The 26,663-nt window shown below is 42.4% G+C and overlaps 2 long non-coding RNA genes across 3 annotated transcripts in view; both read right to left on the bottom strand.

Annotated features, from left to right (window-relative positions):
• Nucleotides 1–12,994: 12,994 nt before the first annotated feature.
• LOC311027025 overlaps nucleotides 12,995–26,663 on the bottom strand; it is a 53,281-nt gene continuing 39,612 nt past the window's right edge. The window contains exons 1-3 of one of the 2 annotated variants that reach the window (XR_014598553.1): nucleotides 13,720–13,804; nucleotides 13,499–13,517; nucleotides 12,995–13,297 (exon numbers count right to left, since the gene is read on the bottom strand). This is a non-coding gene — a long non-coding RNA (uncharacterized lncRNA). Of the gene's footprint in view, nucleotides 13,298–13,498; nucleotides 13,518–13,719; nucleotides 24,911–25,118; nucleotides 25,138–26,663 lie in introns of those variants that run through there. The other variant, XR_014598554.1, reaches the window with a different exon arrangement.
• LOC311027026 lies at nucleotides 19,562–22,030 on the bottom strand. The gene is made up of 4 exons (XR_014598555.1): nucleotides 21,936–22,030; nucleotides 21,670–21,752; nucleotides 21,089–21,107; nucleotides 19,562–20,158 (listed from the first exon to the last, which is right to left on the bottom strand). It is a non-coding gene; the product is annotated as an uncharacterized lncRNA (long non-coding RNA).

Genomic DNA, 26,663 nt, shown 5'->3' on the forward strand with positions numbered 1-26,663 from the left:
TGTTTTTGACTGCCTATCAATAGACATATTGCAAATAGTTAATAACTCCATTCAATCAGGCAATTTCCCAAAGGCCTTCAAAACTGCAGTCATTAAACCTCTTCTAAAAAAGCGGAGCCTAGATGCCTCTATTATCAACAACTACAGACCAATTTCAAATCTACCCTTCATAAGTAAAATAATTGAGAAAGTTGTCCTCCAACAACTAAATCACTTCCTGGCTTCAACTGGCTGCCACAACAACTTCCAGTCAGGATTTCGACCTTTTCATAGCACCGAGACGGCCCTTATTAAAGTTGTAAATGACATCCCTCTTAACACAGACTCTGGCAAAACTTCAATATTAATGCTATTAGACCTCAGTGCTGCATTTGACACTGTCGACCACTCAATACTCTTGGACAGGTTGGAAAACTGGGTGGGGCTCTCAGGCACAGTCTTAAACTGGTTCAAGTCATATCTACAAGATAGGAACTATTTTGTTTCCATTGGCGACTGTTACAACTCCCACTGTCTAGGGGTAGCGGGGGAGGTAACTGATGTTAAAATTAACCGGGTTATGGGTGTAGATGAAGGAACAATTGGTGAGTGAAACAATAAAGGAATGACAACAGCAACGGATAAGGTTGAACATAGGTTTAATGCGGCTAATGCGGCTAATTACAAAACACAACAGTAACATACGACAAAACCAGCGGGCCTTGGGACTTGAGTGTTGCTAAAGAAAAGAACCCAACAAAACAAGCTAAGCTAACAGCTACCACGGTGGACCACACGTCCGCTAACCTAACTAAACCAAGCCAAAAGTACAGCGGGTAGCAATACTCCTAGCCTAGTGTTACTAAACAAAGAAGACACTACGTGTGAATGTATAGAGGCCTCTGTCTTACCTGTCCCAAGGCCGCAAGGTAACCACAAAGACAACAAAACATGGGGGAACTAACAATGGGGGTCACAATTGGTGCAAGCAGGGGGAGAAAGGAAAACTAGGGGACACTATATGTATCACTCTTGGAGATGTATACAAAAAAAAGGCTCTAAGCATTGCACAGCAAAACCAGTCCACAAACAGGACAAAAAGGAGAGAGAGCGGGTGACAAGTTAAACAGGCTTTTATGCATGTGGCAGGCCTCCCCTGGCTGGAAACTGATGAGGTGATTGGTGAAAGCCGGTTGGCAGAGGCGGGATGACGATGACCTGTTAATGACTCGCACCTGCACATAACAGAGGGGAAACAAGAAGGCAGCAACAAACAAACAGTGGCTGTAACAGCGACTTTGTATCAGAACCTACCAATGTAACGTGTGGAGTCCCCCAAGGTTCAATCTTGGGGCCGACTTTATTCAACATCTACATGCTCCCACTAGGACAAATCATGCAAAAATAATAACATTGACCACCATTGCTATGCCGATGACACCCAAATCTATGTAGCACTATCACCAAACGACTATCGCCCCATAGATCTTCTGTGCCAGTGCATTGAGCAAGTCAAAGACTGGATGTGCCAAAACTTCCTACAACTAAATGAGGACAAAACTGAGATCATTGTTTTTGGTGCTAAAAAAGAAAGGTTTAAAGTAATTCAACACCTTCACTCTCTGTCCCTGAAAACCTCATACAAAGCCAGAAACCTTGGGGTTATTATGGATTCTGATTTACATTTTGACAGTCACATCAAATCTGTAACAAAATCAGCCTACTATCACCTCAAAAATGTAGCAAGACTTAGAGGGCTCATGTCAGCTCAAGACTTAGAAAAACTTGTACATGCCTTTTTTTACTAGTAGGCTAGACTACTGTAATGGTCTCCTTGCAGGTCAGGCAGCTACAGCTTGTTCAGAACGCTGCTGCTAGAGTTCTTACAAAGACCAAAAAATATGAGCACATTACAACAATTCTTAAATCCTTACATTGGTATGTCAGAGGATTGATTTCAAAATCCTCCTGCTCACATATAAATCACTACATGGTCTAGGACCGAAGTATATCACTGATATGCTCCCACTACATAAGCCTTCTAGAGCACTAAGATCTTCTGAGACCAATCTGTTAGTGATTCCCAGAGTAAACAACAATCACGGGAGAGCATCATTTAGTCACTATGCAACAAATGGCTGGAATAAACTTCCTGAAGATGGAAGACTTGCCCCAACTCTGACCACTTTTAAAACTAGACTGAAAACTTTTATGTTCACCATAGCTTTCTGCTAAATCTTTTAATGTCTGCACTGTTTTTAATTATTGCCATTGTTTTTATTCTCCTTTTCTTTCTGTAATGCATTTTTAATTTTGCCTTTATTTTCTTTTAATTCTTCTATTTTTTTTTCACTTTGTTGTATGATGTGAAGCACTTTGAGTCTGCCTTGTGTATGAAATGTGCTATACAAATAAAGTTGCCTTGCCTTGCCTTCCCTACATTTTCAACAAGAAAATAGACAGAATTAGATTTTTTAGAATGCTTATTTATTCACGACACCATTCTCACCAACCACTTCAAAATTCCTCAATTTACCAAGTAAGCACATATTTATTATCAACAAATGGTTGCCGCAGTTGACATTTCTTATGTTGAACAGCAAGAAGCAGGAATTTTCAGTGAAGTGGCTTCTTCAGTCGAGTCCGAACGAGTCTGGTCTCAGTGGTAACGATGTGAACGTTTGTCCAGCTGCTCTTCCTGAACTCCAGACACGGACCCTCCCTTGTTGTTATTGCCCTCAAAGTTACCCCTGGTGGATGAAGAGAAGATTCAGCAGCAGAACATAATGTTATAAGAAGAGAAGAAGTTGAAGTAGTAGTGTTTGTACTAGTACTATGAGTTGTTCCACAATTACATGAATGTTGCATTGAGTTTAATACTTATTGTCATGATAGTAGTTTGTTCGTTGAAAACACAATAACAATGGTAGAAACAGAAGTACTTATCCATGGTTTCCGTTGTGAACTAAATAGAGAAGAGAACAACAAGATTACGTTAACTCTTCGGGCCCTAGTTTCGTGGCGCAGGGTGGCGGAGCCGGCCTAATGCAAGTTTCGACCCGCGCAGCCTTGCGCACGGTCAGTTTGTCAGTTTGGTGGATCACCTGCGCCAAGATGGGTGTGGCGGCGCAGCGGGGGGAGGCGTCACAGATTCAGCTTGGCGTAGCGGAAGTTTCGTGGCAAAAAGCCTTGCCGAGACTTCGCTGAAAGCTCGCCAGCTCCAACCTGGTCTACTTTCGGCGCAAGGCGTAAATAAAGTCCATTCATTCAATGCGAATCACAGCTGGCGGAGTGGAAGTTTGGCTGACGGCGTGCAGTGCGCACACGTCACCGAGACCTCACAGGCAGGTTTCCACAGTTACAGGCACATTTAAATGCAATAAATAATCACAACAAACACTATTTAATGCAACTAATTGAATCAGCACGTGAATTTATATCTATATAGATTGTCCCGTCACATCTGACGTCAGATCAAAGGCGGATGGCACGCGTAACGGAAACTCAGCCTCTCGGACCAAAACATCTCCCTCTCTCTCTCCTGTTTTTTATAATATGGGCATTGTTATTATTATGATACGCACGCACAGCGCGTGATGCGCGTGATGGGAGCGGCGGCGCTGCTTCTGTCATCGGGTTGTCAAGTGACGGATCTTGCACTGAACCTCCCCTAACGCATTAAAGGAGAGGAGAGGAGCTCATTTGATTGGTGAAGATCTGAATCGGCTGTATTAATCCCAGTCCCTCCTCGTCTCCCACTCACGCCTTCTTCTCCTCCCTCTTTCCCACTTGCGCGGGTGGGAGTGACGGGAGGTGTGGCTGCGCGAGCCTGCACGGTGCACGAAACCGAAACCCCGTCGGCGTGGCGCAGGTGAGCTGCGCGCTGACTACGCCTAGTCTACGTAACTAGGGCCCCTTATGTTTAATCACAGAAAAACAGCAACAGTGTCCCAGTAACATGTGTGTTTGTAGAGTAATCAGTATGAACACATGGTATAGTGGAGGGTTATAGACATTCATTGTACACACTCGTGTGTCGTAACTATGTATAAAATATGTTCTATGAATATAGATTCTGCGACTGTACCTGCATTGATAGTGATTCCCTCTCCAGGTTCAGCCATGAGGACGACCATGGACAACACAAGAAAGAGCGCGATGCACTTCATCCTGAAAAACAAGAAGCAAACATACGACAGAGGCCACAGTTAGTGACTTTTAAAAAGAAAGCTGTTCATTTTTACTCCTTTTATCATGCAGGTTTCAAGCCAGAATAAAAAAAAACTGCCTTCTGACTTTTTTTGATACGTTCTTAACAGTTTTTTATAGGGCCGGGACTCGATTAAAACAATTAATCTAATTAATTAGAGGCTTTGTAATAAATTAATCGAAATTAATCGCATTTTAATCGCATATAAATATTTCACCTGAGAACAGTGAGAAGGATTTTTAGTATACCATTGAATAATGACTGAATACATAAGCTTGAGCAACAAAATATTGTTTATTTTTGTTCAACCAACAGACCAGAGCAATTTTTGCCATTAAGTGTAGCCAGTGGCGTTCCTAGGTTTCATGACGCCCTGGGCGAACCTCACCTCCAGCGCCCCCCCCCCCCCCCCCCCCCCCCACACACACACACACCTACACCCACAAATGGACCCCCCCTGCCCCCCTGTTCAGACCAGACACGTATTTCTTCACGCTGGTCGACAAGCGCTTCTGCTCAGCTGTTGTTAATTCAGAGCTATTTTTTTACCATAACCTCATAAAATAAATACACCATGTTTCTGTAACCAAGAACTTTGTACACTTATTTTATTTATCCATTCAGAGAGAGAGAGAGAGAGAGAGAGAGAGAGAGAGAGAGAGAGAGAGAGAGACACACACACACAGACAGAGAGAGTGTAGTAGACAGTAGTAGTGTAGATATACAGTTGAAATACACATATTTGTTTATCTACTCTTCACATTTATTAAATGTATTTCTCTTCCTGTTTCCCAGTGCGAGTTGAGATACACAAATATCACAAAAATTGCTTTTATTTTGAAAATTGACCGGACTGTCTCGTGTTTCTTTGTGTGATTTCCTGCCAGAATTGACACGATGGCTCGCGGCATGCGCAAAAAATAGAGCAGACGCCAAAACGATCGCTTCACGGCGCGGGACGGCCGAGCCTATTCGCGGCGCTCCGCGTCTCGGTGTGAACCAGGCGTAATCTGTCCGCCTGAAACTCATCCAGTGAGAAACGTTCCGCGGTGCAAAAATAACTGCGATTGAAATGCGTCAATTTTTTTAAAGCATAAATGTTTGTGTAATTAATTAATCTTAATTAACGTGTGAAAGTCCCTAGTTTTTTAGTTAATTTTCTTCTCCAGCTTCCGTAGTTTGCTCTTCGTTCTGAATCCGAATTTTAAAAGAAAGAACCCAAAAGACTTGAAGCCAAAATACAGCATGAGGTGAAATGGACAGGTGCTAAAAACTATGATTAGTTATTGTAGTTTGAGTTAGTTATTGTAGATCAACTAGCTAATTCAACCGGTTCAGGAATATAGTTAGCAGTTGCAGCAGAAGCTGAGACACATGGCTCATGGAGGCAGTTCAGGTACGTTCAAGACATTTGCTCCCATATTTACGGTGGCCCTGAAGGGCAAACGGCAACAACATTAACAATAACAAAAACACGACATTAACATAAACACAACAAAGCCTTTTGTTGTTCTTTTTGTCCTTGTGTTTTTGTTAATATCGTGGTATATATATATATCCTGGTACTGTGATTGGATGCCACCTGTGCAACAAGTCCAGTCGTTAAATGTCCTCACTCCTAAATATTCCAGTCAACTGTCAGTGGGATTATAACAAAGTGGAAGAGATTGGGAACGACAGCAACTGAGCCAAGAAGTGAACTGAGCGTAAAATGATGGAGCGGGGTCAGAGGTCGCTGAGGCACATAGTGCACAGAGGTCACCAACTTTCTGCAGAGTCAATCTCTACAGACCTCCAAACTTCATGTGGCCTTCAGATTAGCTCAAGAACAGTGTAGAGAGCTTCATGGAATGGGTTTCCATGGAGATGAGCTGCATCCAAGCCATACATCAGCAAGTGCAATGCAAAGCGTTGGATGCAGTGGTGTAAAGCACGCCGCCACTGGACTCTAGAGCAGTGGAGACGTTCTCTGGAGTGACCAATCACGCTTCTTCATCTGGTAATCTGATGGATGAGTCTGGGTTTGGCGGTTGCCAGGACAACGGTACTTGTCTGACTGCATTGTGCCACCTGTAAAGTTTGGTGGAGGGGGATTATGGTGTGGGGCTGTTTTTCAGGAGCTGGGCTTGACCCCTTAGTTCCAGTGAAAGGAACTCTGAATGCTTCAGCAGACCAAGAGATGTTGGACAATTCCATGCTCCCAACTTTGTGGACCAGTTTGGGGATGGCCCCTTCCTGTTCCAACATGACTGTGCACCAGTGCACAAAGCAAGGTCCATAAAGACATGGAGGAGAGAGTTTGGTGTAGATGAACTTGACTGGCCTGCACAGAGTCCTGACCTCAACCCGATAGAACACCTTTGGGATGAATTAGAGTGGAGACTGAGAGCCAGGCCTTCCCTCCAACATCAGTGTGATCTCACAAATACACTTCTGGAAGAATGGTCCAAACGTCCCATAAACACACTCCTAAACCTTGTGGAACGCCTTCTGGAAGAGTTGAAGCTGTTATAGCTGCAAAGGATGGACCGACGTCATATTTAACCCAATGGATTAAGAATGGAGGTCACTAAAATTCATATGCAAGTCAAAGCAGGTGAGCGAATACTTTTGGCAATATAGTGTATGTGTGTGTGTATATAATATCATGCAGAGATGAAAAGTAGTGTACCTTATGGTATATATAATGTATATAATGGTATATAATGATGATTGATACCTCTCATGCAGAACTTAACTCGGATCTTCTACTTTCTTCCTCTTTCTCGGTTATGAAATTCAGTGGGTTTGAAGAAGAAGACTCACGATGATTAAGGTGACTGACTTCTCTGTAGAGTGAATCAGGATCAAGACCAGATCATCATCATGGTGCAACATTAACTATGGAAGGTGTCCCAGGTGCAAACATGAACTCCTGTTTATTTGTGTCAACCCCGTGTGTTTGCTATATTATACATAGGCTGATTATGTATAATAATCAACCTACACGGTTGATTCTACACTGCTAGAATCAACCGTGTGATAAAGGCCAACAGCCGAGGGGCGCATGCGCACGCAGCGACCGGCAGTGAGAGTGTGGCGTCCGTGCGTTTTGTGTTTTAACTTGTTTTAAACTTGTTTTAAATGTATTTTGAGTGCTCCTCGTGCTGCTAATCTGAGATGGATCTCTTTTACTTGGCCACACTGTGGATCTTGCTTTCGTTACTAATTGTTCGCGATGTCAATGGCGCTGTTGACCGAGCGTGGATACAATACAGCAGAGATGCGCTGCTACAATTGAACTTTGTGAATGGAGCTGACGTGTCAGATGCCACAATACAGCTGCCAGAATGTATTCGGAAGAAACCCGACCAAAACCGTGGCTTGATCAAGGAGAAGAGGAGGAAACGGGGCAAACGCGGGGGTGTCAGACTGCGCCTCAGGAAACAGCTGACACGGATCCCTCTGCCTTCCATGATAATGGGGAATGTCCAATCGCTAAGGAACAAAGTGGATGAACTCCAGGGAAATGTTCGGTTCCAGAAAGACTATAGAGAATGCAGCTTAATGGCCTTCACGGAGACATGGCTCACTGACAGGGACAAGGACGGCGACCTGTCCATTGACGGCTTCGGAGAACCTATTCGCCTGGACCGAGAGACTGAAGTGACAGGCAAAACGCAAGGGGGCGGGGTATGTTTTTATGTAAACAAACAGTATTGTAGCGCTGTTACTGTCAGAGAACGCATCTGCACGTCGGACATTGAACTTCTATCTGTATCATTGCGTCCTTTTTATCTGCCACGCGAGTTTCCTCAAATCTTTTTAACAGCAGTCTATATACATCCAAAGGCGAATGCTGCCTCTGCATCTAGCACTATCTTTGATGTGGTGCAAAAATTACAGTCAATTTCACCAGATGCGCCCAACTTCATTCTAGGTGATTTTAACCATGTGTCCCTTAAGAAGACACTCACAAACTTTCAGCAATTTGTCACCTGTCCAACCAGGCGGGATAAGACGCTTGATCTCTGTTATGGATCAGTAAGGGATGCATACAAATCACTGCCTCTTCCCCCGCTGGGCTCAGCTGATCATAATTGTGTGCATCTACTGCCAAAATACAAAACTGTTTTAAAGAGAGAAAAAACTCAAATTAGGGTAAAAAAGGACTGGACAGAAGAAGCTGTGGACTGTCTAAGGGACTGTTATGAGAGCACGGATTGGGAAATGTTTAAACAGTCCTGTGGTGATGACTTGGACGAGCTGGCTGATGTAGTGTGTTCATATACTGCCTTCTGTAGAGACACAATTATACCATACAAGTTGGTGAAAATATTTCCAAACAATAAACCATGGGTGAATAGTTCTGTTAAATCTAATGTGCAGAAAAAGAGGCTTGCTTTTAAGAGCGGATCAGTCTCTGAGTTACATGTGGCGACTAAAGAGCTGAAAATTGAAATTTGTAAAGCAAAACAGAAATATAAGACTGATTTGGAGAATAAAATGGCTGCCAATAATTTGGGCTCAGCATGGTCTAGCATGAAAACCATAACGGGCCTCCAGAATCAGAGACACAGCAACCGTCTCTCTCTAGTGGACTTTAAGTCGGACACTGAGTTTGCTGATGCTCTTAATTGCTTTTATAGTCGTTTTGATACCCTTGATTTTAGCCATGAAGTTCAGGAGCTTGGTTTGAAACTAAAAGAAAAACAGCACTTTCAACTATCGCAAAATAATATTCTAAAGGTTTTTAACTCGACAAAGGTCAACAAAAGTACAGGCCCTGACAATATATGTGGCCAACTACTTAAATCCTGTGCAAAAGAGCTGAGCTCCATATTTCACTACATTTTTAATACATCCTTGCAGACACAGCATGTTCCTAAAGTCTGGAAGGATGCTGTTATAGTCCCCGTCCCTAAATCGAGTGGTCCAAAAACCCTTAATGATTTTAGACCGGTGGCTCTTACATCAATTATAATGAAGCATTTTGAGAAGTTGGTAAGGTTAGAAATCATACAAAAAACTGAGCATTTACTTGACCCCATGCAGTTTGCCTACAGGCCACATAGGGGTGTAGAGGATGCCACTGTCACTTTGCTCCACTTGCTTTTTAAACACCTGGAGGGAAGTGGGTCTCATGCTCGACTCCTTTTCGTGGACTTCTCATCAGCTTTTAACACAATCCAACCACACATCCTGGCGAGCCGGCTTTTAGAACAATTCAACCTAGGTTTTAATCTTGTGGGCTGGATTGTGGATTTTTTAACTGAAAGGACACAGAGAGTCAGGGTTAATGGAGTACTTTCCAGCCAACTTTGCTCCTCTACTGGTTCACCACAGGGATGTGTGCTGTCACCCTTACTTTTCATCCTGTACACCAACATGTGTCAAAGTAAATATGCAAACAGGACCATAATCAAGTATGCAGATGACTCTGTTATTGTTAGTCTCCTCCAGAAAAATGAGACTGGTCATGGCCCAATAATAGAGGATTTTGTGAAGTGGTGTGAGGAGTCACATCTTCAACTAAACATACTCAAAACAAAAGATATGATTGTTGATTTTAGAAAACATGCTTCCCCTAACGATGTCACAACAATAAAAACACAACCGGTGCAATATGTGGATTCATACAAATACCTTGGAACAATAATTGATTTTAAACTGAATTTTGAAGAAAACTGTATTGCTGTGTGTAAAAAGGGACACCAGCGTCTTCACTGTCTGAGGAAACTGTTCTTTTTCCAGGTGGATAAAACCATAATGACCTTGTTTTATCGTGCTTTTATCGAATCTATTGTATCCTTTTCTTTGGTTTCATGGTTTGGAAGTCTCTCTATTAAGAACAGGAACTCACTCAATCAGGTGGTGAAATGGTCCAGTAAGTTAATTGGTGAATCTCAGCCAAACCCGGCCTCCCTGTACACTAGACAGGTACAGCGGATAACCGAGTCTATTTTAAATCACCGTTTGCACCCTTTGCACAAAGAGTTTCAGCTACTCCCTTCTGGAAAAAGGTTTTTAGTTCCAAGGTTTAAAACCAAGCGTTTTAAAAACAGCTTTGTTCCAGCTGCAATCACGCTGAAGAACAAGCTGTAGAACAAGCTGTAGAAACTGCTATATTTGCACAACATTAATTTTGTATGTGTTATTTATTTATTTGTTGATTTTTTAGATCAATTTATCAGGGTTTTATTATATTTTAATTATGTTGGTCAGTTTTAAGTGTCCAAATTTGGATTAGCACTGGAGCACTTTAATTGTTTTATCCACTGTACGTAACTGTCCTATTTTTGTTTGTGTGCATGTGTTGTCCTAACTGTGTGACGGAAGCCCACTTTTAAACTGCAACACAAGTTTACCTACGGGTACGAATAAAGTAACCTGAACCTGAACCTGAACCTGATAGTATTACCGCCATATTTGAAATTTGATTCCAGACACAGAACTGATGATAATGTATTATATTATGGAAATACTCTGCATTGTTATTCCTCTGAAAAGTTATGGTGGAAAATGATGTAGTGCCATCCATACAGAATCATTTGATGCTCTGTCACCAGTTTGAATATGTTGGTGTTTATATGGAAGCATATCTGTATAGTCCTGATCTGACTGTGTGCAGTGGCAAGAAGGGAAGCCGGTCACATGCAGCCATTTTGGTTTGTTGTTGTGGTGGTTGAAGCACAGGAGCGTAGTTGCATTTTGTTCCTCATGTTGTTAAATTTCTGTGATAACACTTTTGTAGGGGCTTAAGGACAATATTAATATTCATAATGATATATATGAATATTTATATTAATATCTGCACTCATTAAAGGATTGGGGTACCACCTGTGGGTCAACAGCAATTTACAGAATTGAATGTCTCTGATGACCACTATTAATTAGTTAAGAATTTATCATTAGATATTAATGGTGGAGGAAGTTAAGGACAATAATAATATACATATCAATATTTATTAATATCTATATTAATATCTGCACTCATTAAAGGATTGGGGTACCACCTGTGGATCAACAGGAATTTACAGAATTGAATGACTCTTTTTACCAAAGTTTCTGTATCTTTTTCAACACCTCCCAATTTGTCTCAATAAATCATTTTTGCTGATCTAGACCAACAACTTAACGCTTTTTATTTGGCAGAATAAACCAGCCCGTATAAAAAAAAAATCCTTCTACTCCCTAAACCTGAAGGGGGACTGGCGCTCCCTAATTTCCGCCACTACTACTGGGCCTGCAACATCAATTCACTTTTATATTGACTCTGCGGTGGAGTTGCAGACGCCTGCCCGCCCTGGGCTCATACTGAGATAACATCTTCCTCCTGCTCTTTGCACTCCACGATTTGCTCACAGCTCCCCATAACTGCCCATAGGGTCTCACCCAATCTGGTCCTCACCAATACCATTAAAATTTGGATCCAGTTCAGGAAGCAGTACGGCTTGCAAAGTGCTTCGATCCTTGCCCCAGTGTTGAATAACTATGCGTTTCTCCCTTCCTGCACCGATCCTACATTTGGCATATGGTCGGATTAGGGCCTCAAATCGCTTCATGACCTGCATGACGAGGGTGTTTTTACGTCCTTTGCATCTATGTCGGACAAATGCAGCCTGCCTAATAGCCACTTTTTTTGGTACCTTCAAATGAGACATTTTATCCAAAAGCAATTCCCTCATTTTCCGAACCGTCCCCCTGAAGCTAAGATGGACCAGTTCCTGTCTCTCAACATACAACACAGAAGACTGATATCTGTCATTTATAATAAGATTGCTCTTCTGAGCCCAGTCCCCACTGTATCGCCTAAAAATCCATGGGAAAAGGATTTGGGTAGACGTTACCGAGGTCCAGTGGAGGGACATTTAAAACTGGTTCACTCATCCTCGATTTGTGCCAGGCACGGCCTATTACAGTGGAAGGTGCTTCACAGAGCCCATTTCACCAATGCTAAATAGGTTAAGATACACCCTAGTCACAGTGATGCTTGTAAGCATTGTAAGCAGTCCCCAGCTGATCACACACATGTTCTGGACGTGCCCAAGACTTGCTGAGTTCTGGTCCGATATATTTCAAATCCTCAAACAGGCTCTTAACACAAATTTGGAACCAAATCCCTGACTGCTCCCTCCTTTTAAAAATCTGTCCATCACTACACAGCGTGTCGTGGCCTTTACCAACCTGCTCGCCAGACGTACCATTCTCCTTATATGGAAACATGTTTCTCCCCCGACTCACAATAGTTGGATACATGAAATGTTACAATGCCTACGGTTAGAGAAGTTAAGGTTCTCACAGAAGGGATCTTTGACAGCATTCCACAAAACTTGAGACCCACTGCTGGCTTTTATTAGTGATAGTCTCACTGTTATTCCTGATGCTGCTGAGGATACTTCCTAATACTTGGAAGGAGAGAGCACCCCCCCCCCCCCCTTTATTTTTTTATATTTATCTATTTTTTTGTTACTCTAATTATTTTTAATATTTTCAACCATTTTCGATCTATTTTGTTTCATTGTACCTGAATTATCTCCTTATGTTATGTGTTATGTAATTGCTTCGTTGTTTACTGTGACTACGTCTGACATGGGCTGTTGGGAGGGATAGTGGGAGTTATGTCGGGGTTTTTCTTTTCTTTTCCCACCTTAAAGCAGATGCAATGATGTATGATACAACTGTTGTACTTTTCTCTTTTTATCTGTCTGCCAAAACTCAATAAAAGAATTTGGAGGAAAAAAAGAACTGAATGACTGATGACCACTATAAATTGTTGAAAAACACAAACATTTCATTACATTTTTAATAAGACAATAGACAGAATTAGATTTTTTAGAATGCTTATTTATTCACGACACCATTCTCACCAACCACTTCAAAATTCCTCAATTTACCAAGTAAGCACATATTTATTATGAACAATTGGTTGACATTTCTTATGTTGAACAGCAAGAAGCAGGAATTTTCAGTGAAGTGGCTTCTTCAGTCGAGTCAGAACGAGTCTGGTCTCAGTGGTAACGATCTGAACGTTTGTCCAGCTGCTCTTCCTGAGCTCCATAACTGTAACCCCCCTGGTTGTTACCAGACGTGGCCCCCCCCTGGTTGTTATCGCCCTCGAAGTTACCCCTGGTGGATGAAGAGAAGATTCAGCAGCAGAACATAATGTTATAGAGAAGAAGTTGAAGTAGTAGTGTTTGTACTAGTACTAAATGATGAGTTGTATCATTTAATTCCATGATACAAGAGTTCCATGTTTAATATTTATTGTAATGATAGTAGTTTCTTTGTTGAAAACACAATAACAATGGTAGAAACAGAAGTACTTACCCATTGTTTCCATTGTGAACTAAATAGAGAAGAGAACAACAAGATTAGGTTAACTCTTCATGTTTAATCACAGAAAACAGTAACAGTGTCCCAGTAACGTGTTTGTAGAGTAATCAGTATGAACACATGGTATAGTGGAGGGTTATAGACATTCATTGTACACACTCGTGTCGTAACTATGTATAAAATATGTTCTATGAATATAGATTCTGCGACTGTACCTCCATAGAAATAGTAACCCCCTTCAACTTCAGTCATGAGGACGACCATGGACAACACAAGAAAGAGCGCGATGCACTTCATCCTGAAAAACAAGAAGCAAACATACGACAGAGGCCACAGTTAGTGACTTTTAAGAAGAAAGTTGTTCATTTTTACTCCTTTTATCATGCAGGTTTTAAGCCAGAAAACATATCAACTGAACAGATGTCTAACAACTGTCCTGGTCCTACTGTCAGTAAATGAGGAATACATATTTAGTCCTTACCTTTCTTTGAGTCAAAGTATGCAGGAGGCTGTCAAAGAGAACTTGAGTGAGCAATGTGATGTAAATCTCTGTGATGGTCCAGTACATCCATGTCTCTTTTTATAGCAATGGATGAACTCCTTTAGTCATTGTTTACCCAGAATTTGGCAATCCAGTAAGGTAAACCAAACGCAGTCTCATTGCATGTTGCAATGTTGTGGTAAATGTCTGATCTGTTATCTTTCCAAAGAAACTGAAAAAAACTGCCTTCTGACTTTTTTTTATATATTCTTAACAGTTTTTTAGTTCATTTTCTTCTCCAGCTTCCGTAGTTTTCTCTTTTCGTTCTGAATCAGAATTTAAAAAAAAAACGATTTTTAAGACGAATTTTAAGACTTGAAGCCAAAATACAGCATGAGGTGAAATGGACAGGTGGAGTTCTAAAAACTATGATTCGTTTTTTGTAGTTTGAGTTAGTTATTGTAGATCAACTAGCTAATTCAACCGGTTCAGGAATATAGTTAGCAGTTGCAGCAGAAGCTGAGACACATGGCTCATGGCTCATGCCTAGTTTGGTGGTTGCTAGGACAATGGTACTTGTCTGACTGCATTGTGCCACGTGTAAAGTTTGGTGGAGGGGGATTATGGTGTGGGGCTGTTTTTCAGGAGCTGGGCTTGGGCTTTATGTGTGTGTGTACATAATATCATGCAGAGATGAAAAGCAGTGTACCTTATGGTATATATAATGTATATAATGTGTTACGGCCCCAGCCTATGGCTGTGTCCTGTCTGTGTGTGTCGGCGTGGGTGTGTCTGCTGTGTGGGTGTGTTTACAGGCTGCTGATTGCGGACCGGCTGGAAGCACCTGTGTATGGTTCCCTGATTGGCTGGCTGATATATACCCCTGCCGGGGGCTGCCTCGCTCTCAAACTCATCCCAGAGACCTTCAACCTGCTGCACCTCTTTTGTTATGCTCTGCACCTGACAACATGCACCACACATACTGCATACCACTCAAACACCTGCACACACCACTGACGCTCACTCCCACACCCCATCGCACATTTCCTTTGTTGTCACCTCAATAAATATTGTATTTTTGCTACATCGCGCTGCCTTGCCCTTTGTGTTGTTGCGGCCTCAGAGCCGGGCGTAACAAATGGTATATAATGATGATTGATACCTCTCATGCACACATTTAGACAGATTTGTGAACAATGTTTGAGAGAAATGGTAATATTGTGTATCTGGAATGAATTTTAGATCTTTAAGTCCATCTCATGAAAAATGGGAGCAAAAACAAAAGTGTTGCGTTTATATTTTTGTTGAGTGTATGTAACCAGGTTCAACTACACTTTGTTGTAGCTGGCTGGATCAACCCCTGGACTCTGCGTTGTGTTTAATGATGGCCAGGAGGCTTGCGTTGCAGTTCGTGACACCATTTATTCTGGACAAACTGGACAGGAACAGAATATGTACTGGTCACATACAGGCTCGACAGGCAGCTTGCGTGCAGCACACTACAACAGAACCGCAAGTTAATGTTAGCACCGAGGCTAACAAGCTAATTGAAAAATTGTGTTTACACCATTAAATGAACATTCCAGCACCTACAAGTGCTGGAATGTTCACTTGTAGCTTGCGACTCACTCATAGCTTGCACATTAACATCTTCAATAACCACAGTACGTATATTCATACAAGAGAGAATTTTGACATAAATACACAATAATTGTATACAGTGCTGCACTTTGCAACTCACCTCGATCGCACCTCTCATTAACTGGCAGCGTTTCTAACGTGCACTTGGCATTCATAAACTGCCACTGAAAGAGGGCAATGTTGAGCCACTAAACTCCCAAAAATACATTTCCAATACAAGGCAAGTGGAATCCCATACATATTGTGTTACATTCCCCCCTGCCAAATTCCACTTGCACCCCAAAAAAATAAATACAGTCAGCAAGAAAGAGAGAGAGAAAAAAAATATGACCAGTACATATTCTGTTCCTGTTTGTTCCTGGACCAGGAAGAATTCTGGATCAGGCTCCTTTTCCTGCCCTGGGCCAGCCAGCACCCCCGCTTTGGCCTGGGCACGGGTGATCACATGACCGGACAAACCCTTCCCCAGGTCTCTGTCTTTGGGCCCGGCCTCCAGCAGCACGTCCAGTAACACCGGTAAGTCCCAACCCAGGATAGCAGCAACAGGTAACCTTTCCACCACCCCCACAGTCATCAGGTAAGGTTGCTCATCCACCACCACAGTCACCTCCGCTGTGGGGTAGGAATGACTGTCCCCGTGCACACACAAAATGTCTTCCTGTCTGGTATAATCCACAACGCCCGTTGGCACCAACTCCCTTCGGACCAGTGTCGGGAAACTCCCTGAGTCAACCAGAGCAGTCACAGGTTTGCCATTAATGGTAATGTCTTTAAAACGCTGTTGACCTCCCTCAGCACTCGCAAGCTCAGCCCGAGGAGTGTAACATGCCCCGCTAAGCTTCGTTTTTCTAATGGGGCAGAGAGAAGCCTTGTGCCCTGCTTGCTGGCAGTAAAAACAGATGAGCTCCTTACCGGGGCTGCGCTGGCGAGATGCGGGCCGGGGTTCTCCAGGCGGCAGCTGGCTGGCCCCGGCTGCTGGTCTGGGCTGCGATGAAACCTGACGACCGGGACCACTCTGGTAGGCAGTCGGGCCTCCCCTCCGTGCGTTAGGGTACTGCAGCGCTAGCTTGCTGGCAGCTAGCCCATCTGTCGGCTTGTGCTCCTTTACCCAGGTGCGGATGTCTGCCGGGAAGACTTGCAGCAGCTGCTCCAAAATGACCTGCTCACCGATCTGTTCCTTTGTATGCTGCTCCAGCCAAATCCATCGACGGTAGAGACCCTTTAAGCGGTGGTAAGTCTCTGTCGGGTTCTCTCCTGGTGGAACTGCCATGGCCCGGAACTGCTGGCGATACGTCTCCGGTGAGATGTCGAACTTGGTCAGGAGCGCTGCCTTCAGGTCCGGGTACAAGTGAGCTCTTTCCTCGTCCATAGCAGTGTAAGCCTCTAGTGCTTTTCCAGAGAGTAGCGGCACCAGGCGACATGCCCACTCACCCTCTGGCCAACCCCACGTCCTGGCGATACGCTCGAAGCGAAGTAGGTAATTCTCAATGTCCTCCCCAGCCAGGTACTGCAGTATCTTGGGGTCACCATAGGGCCTGCCCTCAGGCCTAGGAGGTTCTTCTACGCTGCTACCCCCAATCCTTGGCGAACTGCCGCATAGCCGAGGAGCTGGAGTCGGCAAGTCCAGGCGGAGGCTCATCATCGACCCATCCGACGGTGTGGCCCTCCGTGCTGGGCTCGGTGGTAGCAGCCTCGGTGCCCCCGGCTGCTGCAGGGGCGGAGCAGGAAATGAAGCTCTGAGTCCTCTGAGCTCTGCCAACAACACCTCCTCTCTCCTTTGCTGCCCCTTCAGAAAGGTTCTCATGACCGCAAGCAGCTCCCCTCTGTCACCCGAAGTTCCCGCACCGCCTTCATCCTCTTCCTCTGTGGCCCAGGCTGCCTCCTCCCCAGCTCTGTCCGGAGTTGCTTCCTGCTTTTGTGAGCGCAGTCCAGTACGTTTTCCGCTGTACCGGGTGTGCCCTCTTCGACTGGCCATCCCACTTCTGACACCAAATGTCGGGGTTCGTTATTTTTCAATGGAAAGATGATGACTCAGTCGGCGAACTTTAGTGCGGTGAATTTTATTTACAGCAAACCAAAGTAAAATACCCTCAGGTGGCAAAAAAAAGTAGCAGGTATATTTACAATTTTTACAAAAATCACGGCAGCAACTGGGACCCACATGTCTCTCAACCAAAAAAGCCCTCTTCAAGTGATCTGAGCTCCCTTTATATACCCCCTTTGCCCCTCCCCTGGGCAAACCAATTAACCCAGCATAGGGGTTTAGAAACATACTTGAAAAAATTAGCCCCAAAACACATAAAACCAATTCACTTACACTCCAATATTATGGCACTTGTTAAAATAATTACCCGTTGGTATAGAACTGGAGGAAGGAGATCGGAGTCAGCTCAAGGTCCAAACAGGGATTTAATCTTGATCAAGAGGAGAATTCACAGAGCAACATGCTGGTCTGTTACAATGTGTAGACTCAAAGTGTTGTGAGACGAACATGATATTTATCCATCTTCTTGTGGGTGTGTTTTCACTCAGTTCACAGGGATGGAAGTCGTAAACTCTGATGTTTATCTAAACCTTGCATGGGTTGCAAACCCCACCTGGGTCATAAACCACACCCATGTCGCAAAACACCCATGTCGCAAAACACCCATGGGTTGCAAAACACACACAAATGGCCACAGGCCACAGGTCACAGGTCACAGGACACATTTACATTCACACCAAACCTTCTCATGTGTAAGTCTTCAGTTCAGATATTTCTCATCAAGAAGTACAAAATTTCCATATCAGCACTAACAACCCTCCATATGGCTGCACCATTATTTACACTGGAAGTCTCTAATTTGACCATTTTCAATACAAACAATAATGTTAGTTCAGTCCGTGGTCACCTGACCTCCCAGCAGCAGGTGAGCGTGTGTGTGTGTGTGTATGTGTATGTGCCATGTAGGCGCCGAGTGTGCACCCAACGTCCTACCATGGGGAGAACAGAGTCCAGGAACTGGGAAAAAGTCTGTATAGCTGCTGAACTGCGAGATACAGGTCCCGGTCCACAGTTTTACCACGCGCTCCCGGCCCGGTCTCCGAGCTACGGAGCGAGAGAGAGAGCGCGCACACAGGTCGGAGCATTACCGACGCTCTGCCACATTCCTCTTTCTCAGTTATGAAATTCAGTGGGTTTGAAGAAGACGACTCACGATGATTAAGGTGACTGACTTCTCTGTAGAGTGAATCAACATTAACTATAGAAGGTGTCCCAGGTGCAAACATGAACTCCTGTTTATTTGTGTCAACCCCGTGTGTTTGGTATATTATACATAGTATTACCGCCATATTTGAAATTTGATTTCAGACACAGAACTGATGATAATGTATTGTATTATATTATATTATGGAAATACTCTGCATTGTTATTCCTCTGAAAAGTTATGGTGGAAAATGATGTAGTGCCATCCATACAGAATCATTTGATGCTCTGTCACCAGTTTGAATATGTTTGTGTTTATATGGAAGCATATCTGTATAGTCCTGATCTGACTGTGTGCAGTGGCAAGAAGGGAAGCCGGTCACATGCAGCCATTTTGGTTTGTTGTTGTGGTGGTTGAAGCACAGGAGCGTAGTTGCATTTTGTTCCTCATGTTGTTAAATTTCTGTGATAACACTATTGTAGGGGCTTCAGGACAATATTAATATTCATAATGATATACAGTATATTAATATTTATATTAATATCTGCACTCTTTAATTAATTGGGGCACCACCTGTGGGTCAACAGGAATTTACAGAGTTCACTTTAATGACTGATAACCACTATTAATCAGTTGAGAACCATTCAATATAATTTCAATAAATCAATCTCGCTTCCTTAGATCATAAATCCTTGAAATAGGGATCTTTGCTTATTCTACTCAGAAGAAATATACACAGACAACAACTTAATGATATAGGGGTATTTATTGACCAACTAAGGATTAAAGAAAGTGAATATAATCATAACCAGGATGATGCAAAGCTGGATGGATGTTGGTGTTTTTGCTGGAGCCTCTTGAGTGTGTTATGAGTGAATATCCAATATTTGTGGTGTTGACAGTGTGATTGCTCTCAGGATTTAAAGATAATTTTGACAAATATATGAAAACATGCTCCTGAAATAAATGCCCTACCCAAGTTTGAAATATTATCACAGGAAGAGCAAACGGGCGAATATAGATGATATGTTAATCCTTAAAGAATTCCTCCTCCCATTACTTCCTGACAACAGATCATTAAAAACACAAACATTAAATTACATTTTTAAATAAGACAATAGAAAGCATTAGATTTTATATGTATTGATTATTTGTTCACAACACCATTCTCATCAACCACATTAAAACTCCTCCTTCAGCCAATTATGTCTTTATTCTGGAACAGATGGTGTTGGCAGTTCACAATTCTTAGGTTGAAGAGGAACAAGCAGACCCATCAGGGGCTGCCACTGCTTGTTACCAGACACAACCCCCCCCTGGTTGTTATTGCCCACGAAGATACCCCTGGTGGATGAAGAAGAAGAAGAAGAAGAAGAAGAAGAAGAAGTAGTATTTGTACTAGTATTATGAGTTGTATCACATTTACTTCCACAATTACATGAATGTTGCATTGAGTTTAATATTTATTGTAACAATAGTAGTTTCTTATTTAAAGGTCCCATATTTGACTGATTTTCATCAATTTCACACAGCAGCTCCGTCTGTCATCGCCTACTTGGAGAGAGACGGAGACGATGCCGCTTACGCTAGCATGCGCCAATGTTTACGTGGATGTATCGCTATGGCTCGCCTATGTGGCTCAGGTGAAGTTGCTGGGTCCCGTATGGTTGGGACAGATCCTTTACGAGGGTCAGTGTCAATGCAAAGCCAGCTTTGTACCGACCCTCGTTACTGAAGCAGTCCGATGTGGAGTGGTTAGCACACACATACAAGCTAACACGGACCGTAGCCGGCACATTGTCATTAAAAATGAAACGCAACCGCCGTCTGTTCTGTTCTTCTGTAGCTGGGACAGAATATAAGCACTTATGTTGATTTGTACAACCAACAACAGAGCAATGTGCGTGTCTCTGACTGACGACATTGTGAAACACCGCTATCTCAGAGCTGTCTCACCGCAGGACACACCAAACTTCACCTCGGTGATGAACGCCCCCTCTCGATATCTCCTATCATCAGAGGAGTTCGGTTGAGAAACAAATGACTCACTTTGTTGCGTAACCACGGGAGCTGAATCTAAACAGCCCGTAAGTGCGCCATTGTACCAGTGGGGGCGCTGCAGAGACCATGCAGGAGTCGCTTGTTCTCCTCATTCTGGGAGTTGACAGGCTCAGGGAGGACCAGTTTGTAGGTGTAGAGACCAGAGAAAACCTGTTTTTCATAATATGGGACCTTTAAAAACACAATAACAATGGTAGAAACAGAAGTACTTACCCATGGTTTCCGTTGTGAGCTAAATAGAGAAGAGAACAACAAGATTACGTTAACTCTTCATGTTTAATCACAGAAAACAGTAACAGTGTCCCAGTAACGTGTGTTTGTAGAGTAATCAGTATGAACACATGGTATAGTGGAGGGTTATAGACATTCATTGTACACACTTGTGTGTCGTAAGTAATGCACAAGTCATGTGTCCACATAGCGGTACATTCATTTGAAATGAATGATTGACTTCGGCAAACATCAAAACATGCTTCTGAAATAAATGCCCTACCCAAGCTTTAGGTATTATCACTGAAAGAGCATACAGACTCATATAACTTTGAGGGATTAGATGATATGTTGATCCCAAAGTAAATCACTTTCTATGGATTCATGAAGCCCTTCATGGCAACATGCCATCATGTATCACTTCCTTATTAAATCGGTTGGTTATTCAAGTGATCGGCTAATGCTTGAAGTCCTGCGTTCAAACACTACAGTTGGAAAGTGCTTTTAGTTTTTGTGCTTCGCAAACTGGAAACATTCTACAACACACATTACACACTCTATGAATATAGATTCTGCAACTGTACCTCCTCTGATAATGACACCCCCTTCGACTTCAGCCATGAGGATGACCATGGACAACACAAGAAAGAGCGCGATGCACTTCATCCTGAAAAACAAGAAGCAAACATACGACAGAGGCCACAGTTAGTGACTTTTAAGAAGAAAGTTGTTAATTTTTACTCCTTTTATCATGCAGGTTTTAAGCCAGAATACATATCAACTGAACAGATGTCTAACAACTGTCCTGGTCCTACTGTCAGTAAATGAGGAATACATATTTAGTCCTTACCTTTCTCTGAGTCAAAGTATGCAGGAGGCTGTCAAAGAGAACTTGAGTGAGCAATGTGATGTAAATATCTGTGATGGTCCAGTACATCCATGTCTCTTTTTATAGCAATGGATGAACTCCTTTAGTCATTGTTTACCCAGAATTTGGCAATCCAGGAAGGTTAACCAAACGCAGTTTCATTGCATGTTGCAATGTGATGGTAAATGTCTGATCTGTTATCTTTCCAAAGAAACTGAAAAAAACTGCCGTCTAACTTTTTTTCTATAGTCTATAACTGTTTTCAATGTGTTTTCTTCTTCTCCAGCTTCCGTAGTTTTCTCTTTGTTCTGAATCAGAAATTTAAAAGAATGAAAACCTGTAAAAGACTCAAGGCCCAAAATACAGAGTGTCCACAAAGACAAACAAAATAAATGCAAAAACTGGCAAAACATTCACAGACAAAAATAACTACAAAAACACTTAAAAACTGACAGCAGAAAGCGATTGGACCTATAGTCTAAAGTATATGATGCAGTTTTTTTCCTGCAATGTAAAGGGTACTTTATTCAGGTAGTACTCTGCATAGGCAGGTTCATGGTGGAAATCTTCAGCACCAAACACTTCATTTCCTGTGTTCTTCTGAAAAAAAACTCAAGACTCACCTGTTCAGACTTCACCTCCTCGACTGCATAGCATGACCCACTAACACATGTCCTAAATGTAAATGTTAATGCATGTCAAGGAAAACACAAAATTCTCTTACACAAGTTCAGGTGCGTATACTTCTGTGAATGAAACCCCTTCATGTTATTCCTGCAGTTTGCAGCAAAGTAAACATCATGCAGAGATGAAAAGTAGTACACTTTATAATGATGATTGATACCTCTAATGCAGAACTTAACTCAGATCTTCTACTTTCTTCCTCTTTCTCGGTTATGAACTTCAGTGGGTTTGAAGAAGATGACTCACGATGATTAAGGTGACTGACTTCTCTGTAGAGTGAATCAGGATCAAGACCAGATCATCATCATGGTGCAACATTAAGGTGTCCCAGGTGCAAACATGAACTCTTGTTTATTTGTGTCAACCCCGTGTGTTTGGTATATTATACATAGTATTACCACCATATTTGAAATTTGATTTCAGACACAGAACTGATGATAATGTATTATATTATGGAAATACTCTGTATTGTTATTATTCCTCCTGCTCTTTGCACTCCACGATTTGCTCACAGCTCCCCATGACTGTCCATAGGGTCTCACCCAATCTGGTCCTCACCAATACCATTAAAATTTGGATCCAGTTCAGGAAGCAGTACGGCTTGCAAAGTGCTTCGATCCTTGCCCCAGTGTTGAATAACTATGCGTTTCTCCCTTCCTGCACCGATCCTACATTTGGCATATGGTCGGATTAGGGCCTCAAATCGCTTCATGACCTGCATGACGAGGGTGTTTTTACGTCCTTTGCATCTATGTCGGACAAATGCAGCCTGCCTAATAGCCACTTTTTTCGATACCCTCAAATGAGACATTTTATCCAAAAGCAATTCCCTCATTTTCCGAACCGTCCCCCTGAAGCTGAGATGGACCAGTTCCTGTCTCTCAACATACAACACAGAAGACTGATATCTGTCATTTATAATAAGATTGCTCTTCTGAGCCCAGTCCCCACTGTATCGCCTAAAAATCCATGGGAAAAGGATTTGGGGTAGACGTTACTGAGGTCCAGTGGAGGGACATTTAAAACTGGTTCACTCATCCTCGATTTGTGCCAGGCACGGCCTATTACAGTGGAAGGTGCTTCACAGAGCCCATTTCACCAATGCTAAATAGGTTAAGATACACCCTAGTCACAGTGATGCTTGTAAGCATTGTAAGCAGTCCCCAGCTGATCACACACATGTTCTGGACGTGCCCAAAACTTGCTGAGTTCTGGTCCGATATATTTCAAATCCTCTACAGGCTCTTAACACAAATTTGGAACCAAATCCCTGACTGCTCCCTCCTTTTAAAAATCTGTCCATCACTACACAGCGTGTCGTGGCCTTTACCAACCTGCTCGCCAGACGTACCATTCTCCTTATATGGAAACATGTTTCTCCCCCGACTCACAATAGTTGGATACATGAAATGTTACAATGCCTACAGTTAGAGAAGTTAAGGTTCTCACAGAAGGGATCTTTGACAGCATTCCACAAAACTTGAGACCCACTGCTGGCTTTTATTAGTGATAGTCTCACTGTTATTCCTGATGCTGCTGAGGATACTTCCTAATACTTGGAAGGAGAGAGCACCCCCCCCCCCTTTATTTTTTTATATTTATCTATTTTTTTGTTACTCTAATTTTTTTTAATATTTTCAACAATTTTTGATCTATTTTGTTTCATTGTACCTGAATTATCTCCTTATGTTATGTGTTATGTAATTGCTTCGTTGTTTACTGTGACTACGTCTGACATGGGCTGTTGGGAGGGATAGTGGGAGGTATGTCGGGGTTTTTCTTTTCTTTTCCCACCTTAAAGCAGATGCAATGATGTATGATACAACTGTTGTACTTTTCTCTTTTTATCTGTCTGCCAAAACTCAATAAAAGAATTTGGAGGAAAAAAAGAACTGAATGACTGATGACCACTTTAAATTGTTGAAAAACACAAACATTTCATTACATTTTTAATAAGACAATAGACAGAATTAGATTTTTTAGAATGCTTATTTATTCACGACACCATTCTCACCAACCACTTCAAAATTCCTCAATTTACCAAGTAAGCACATATTTATTATGAACAATTGGTTGACATTTCTTATGTTGAACAGCAAGAAGCAGGAATTTTCAGTGAAGTGGCTTCTTCAGTCGAGTGAGAACGAGTCTGGTCTCAGTGGTAACGATCTGAACGTTTGTCCAGCTGCTCTTCCTGAGCTCCATACCCGTAACCACACTGGTTGTTACCAGACGTGGCCCCCCCCCGGTTGTTATTGCCCTCGAAGTTACCCCTGGTGGATGAAGAGAAGATTCAGCAGCAGAACATAATGTTATAAGAAGAGAAGAAGTTGAAGTAGTAGTGTTTGTACTAGTACTATGAGTTGTACCACATTTACTTCCACAATTACATGAATGTTGCATTGAGTTTAATATTTATTGTAATGATAGTAGTTTCTTTGTTGAAAACACAATAACAATGGTAGAAACAGAAGTACTTACCCATGGTTTCCGTTGTGATCTAAATAGAGAAGAGAACAACAAGATTAGGTTAACTCTTCATGTTTAATCACAGAAAACAGTAACAGTGTCCCAGTAACATGTGTTTGTAGAGTAATCAGTATGAACACATGGTATAGTGGAGGGTTATAGACATTCATTGTACACACTCGTGTGTCGTAACTATGTATAAAATATGTTCTATGAATATAGATCCTGCGACTGTACCTCCATGGGAAGTGAAACCTGTCATGATGTGTGTTTTTGTCATGTTCTGTTTCATTGGTTTTGATTTCCTGTTTTATTTTGCCCTCAGAGTCATTTCCTGTCTCGTACTTCCTGGTCCTTGTTGTTTCCGCTGTCTTGACTCCCCCACCCTCTCGTGTTGATTACCATGCCTGCCCCAGGCCTATGGCGTTATATTTGTGCCACATTCATGAAGGAGCAATGTGAGATTTTGAGCGCAGAAAAATATATTTTGCGAGCACAGAAATGATATTTTGAAGAGAAATGATAGGCGAGCAAAACATAATGTCATTTGAGCAGGCAAAAATAGATTACTCTCACTCAGTTTTACTAATGCCCTCTCTCAAACTCTTGCTAGCTGCGCTGCAGACCGCTGCACGCGCGCTCTCAATCTGTCCCCTCTGTGCGCGCTCAACTTTGTCTTTACGCTCGCTCAACCTGGCACAGCGTTACAAATGTGCCACCTAGCAACCAATCAGAGACTTGGAGAAGCTCAATTCTGATTGGCTGTTACGTATCCAATCACAACGCTTCCATAACAAACGAACGAGTGGGATTTTAGATTCCCAGCCGGCAGAATGGCAGAATCACATCGTGAAAATAATACGCCACAACGTCAGGTGAGTTATGAATTTCTAGTTTTGTGATATTGCGTTATTGTTTGCAATGTCTTTGACGAAACCTGCTATTATCTGACCGTTTGAAATCAAATGAATTTTGGTAGCTGGAGACTTAGCTTTTGGCTAACTTAAGCTAACCTTACGGCTAACGTCATTGAAGCAAGTATGGCTGGTTCTCTACTTTACAAACTGTAACCTAATTATAAGGCCAGTTTCATCCACTTAAAACTTGTTAATGTTACATCTTGAATTGATTTAGGGCCACGGAACAGTTGAGTCAGCAGCCAGAAACCTGGTGTCTTTGCTGCTGAACACTATGGCCACAAACTCAACAAGCTCAACAAGGCCGACAGAGACAGAAAACTTAACCAGAAAAGCCTAAATAGCGCGGTGCTTCTGTGTTTCACTGTTCATCACACAAAATCCTCTTGTTATGTTAAAAGTATTTGTTGGTCATAATGTGTAGAGTCGTATGGAGCTGTAATGCAGTGGTCAATATAGCCACAGCATTGAGTGAACACACCTTAATAATTACGTTCAGTTATTTTCTAAGATGAGATCAAGGTAACCAGTTGTTTTAGATGAACCAAAACAAATGGTTACGGTAGATGAGATGCGGCTGGAAAATCCTTGATAAGATGTTTGATGTTTGATCTGAGCTCTGTCTTTCCACAGGCAATGT

This window comes from Eutrigla gurnardus (genome assembly GCF_963514095.1).
Source record: "Eutrigla gurnardus genome assembly, chromosome: 16".
Taxonomy (NCBI): Eukaryota; Metazoa; Chordata; class Actinopteri; order Perciformes; family Triglidae; genus Eutrigla; species Eutrigla gurnardus.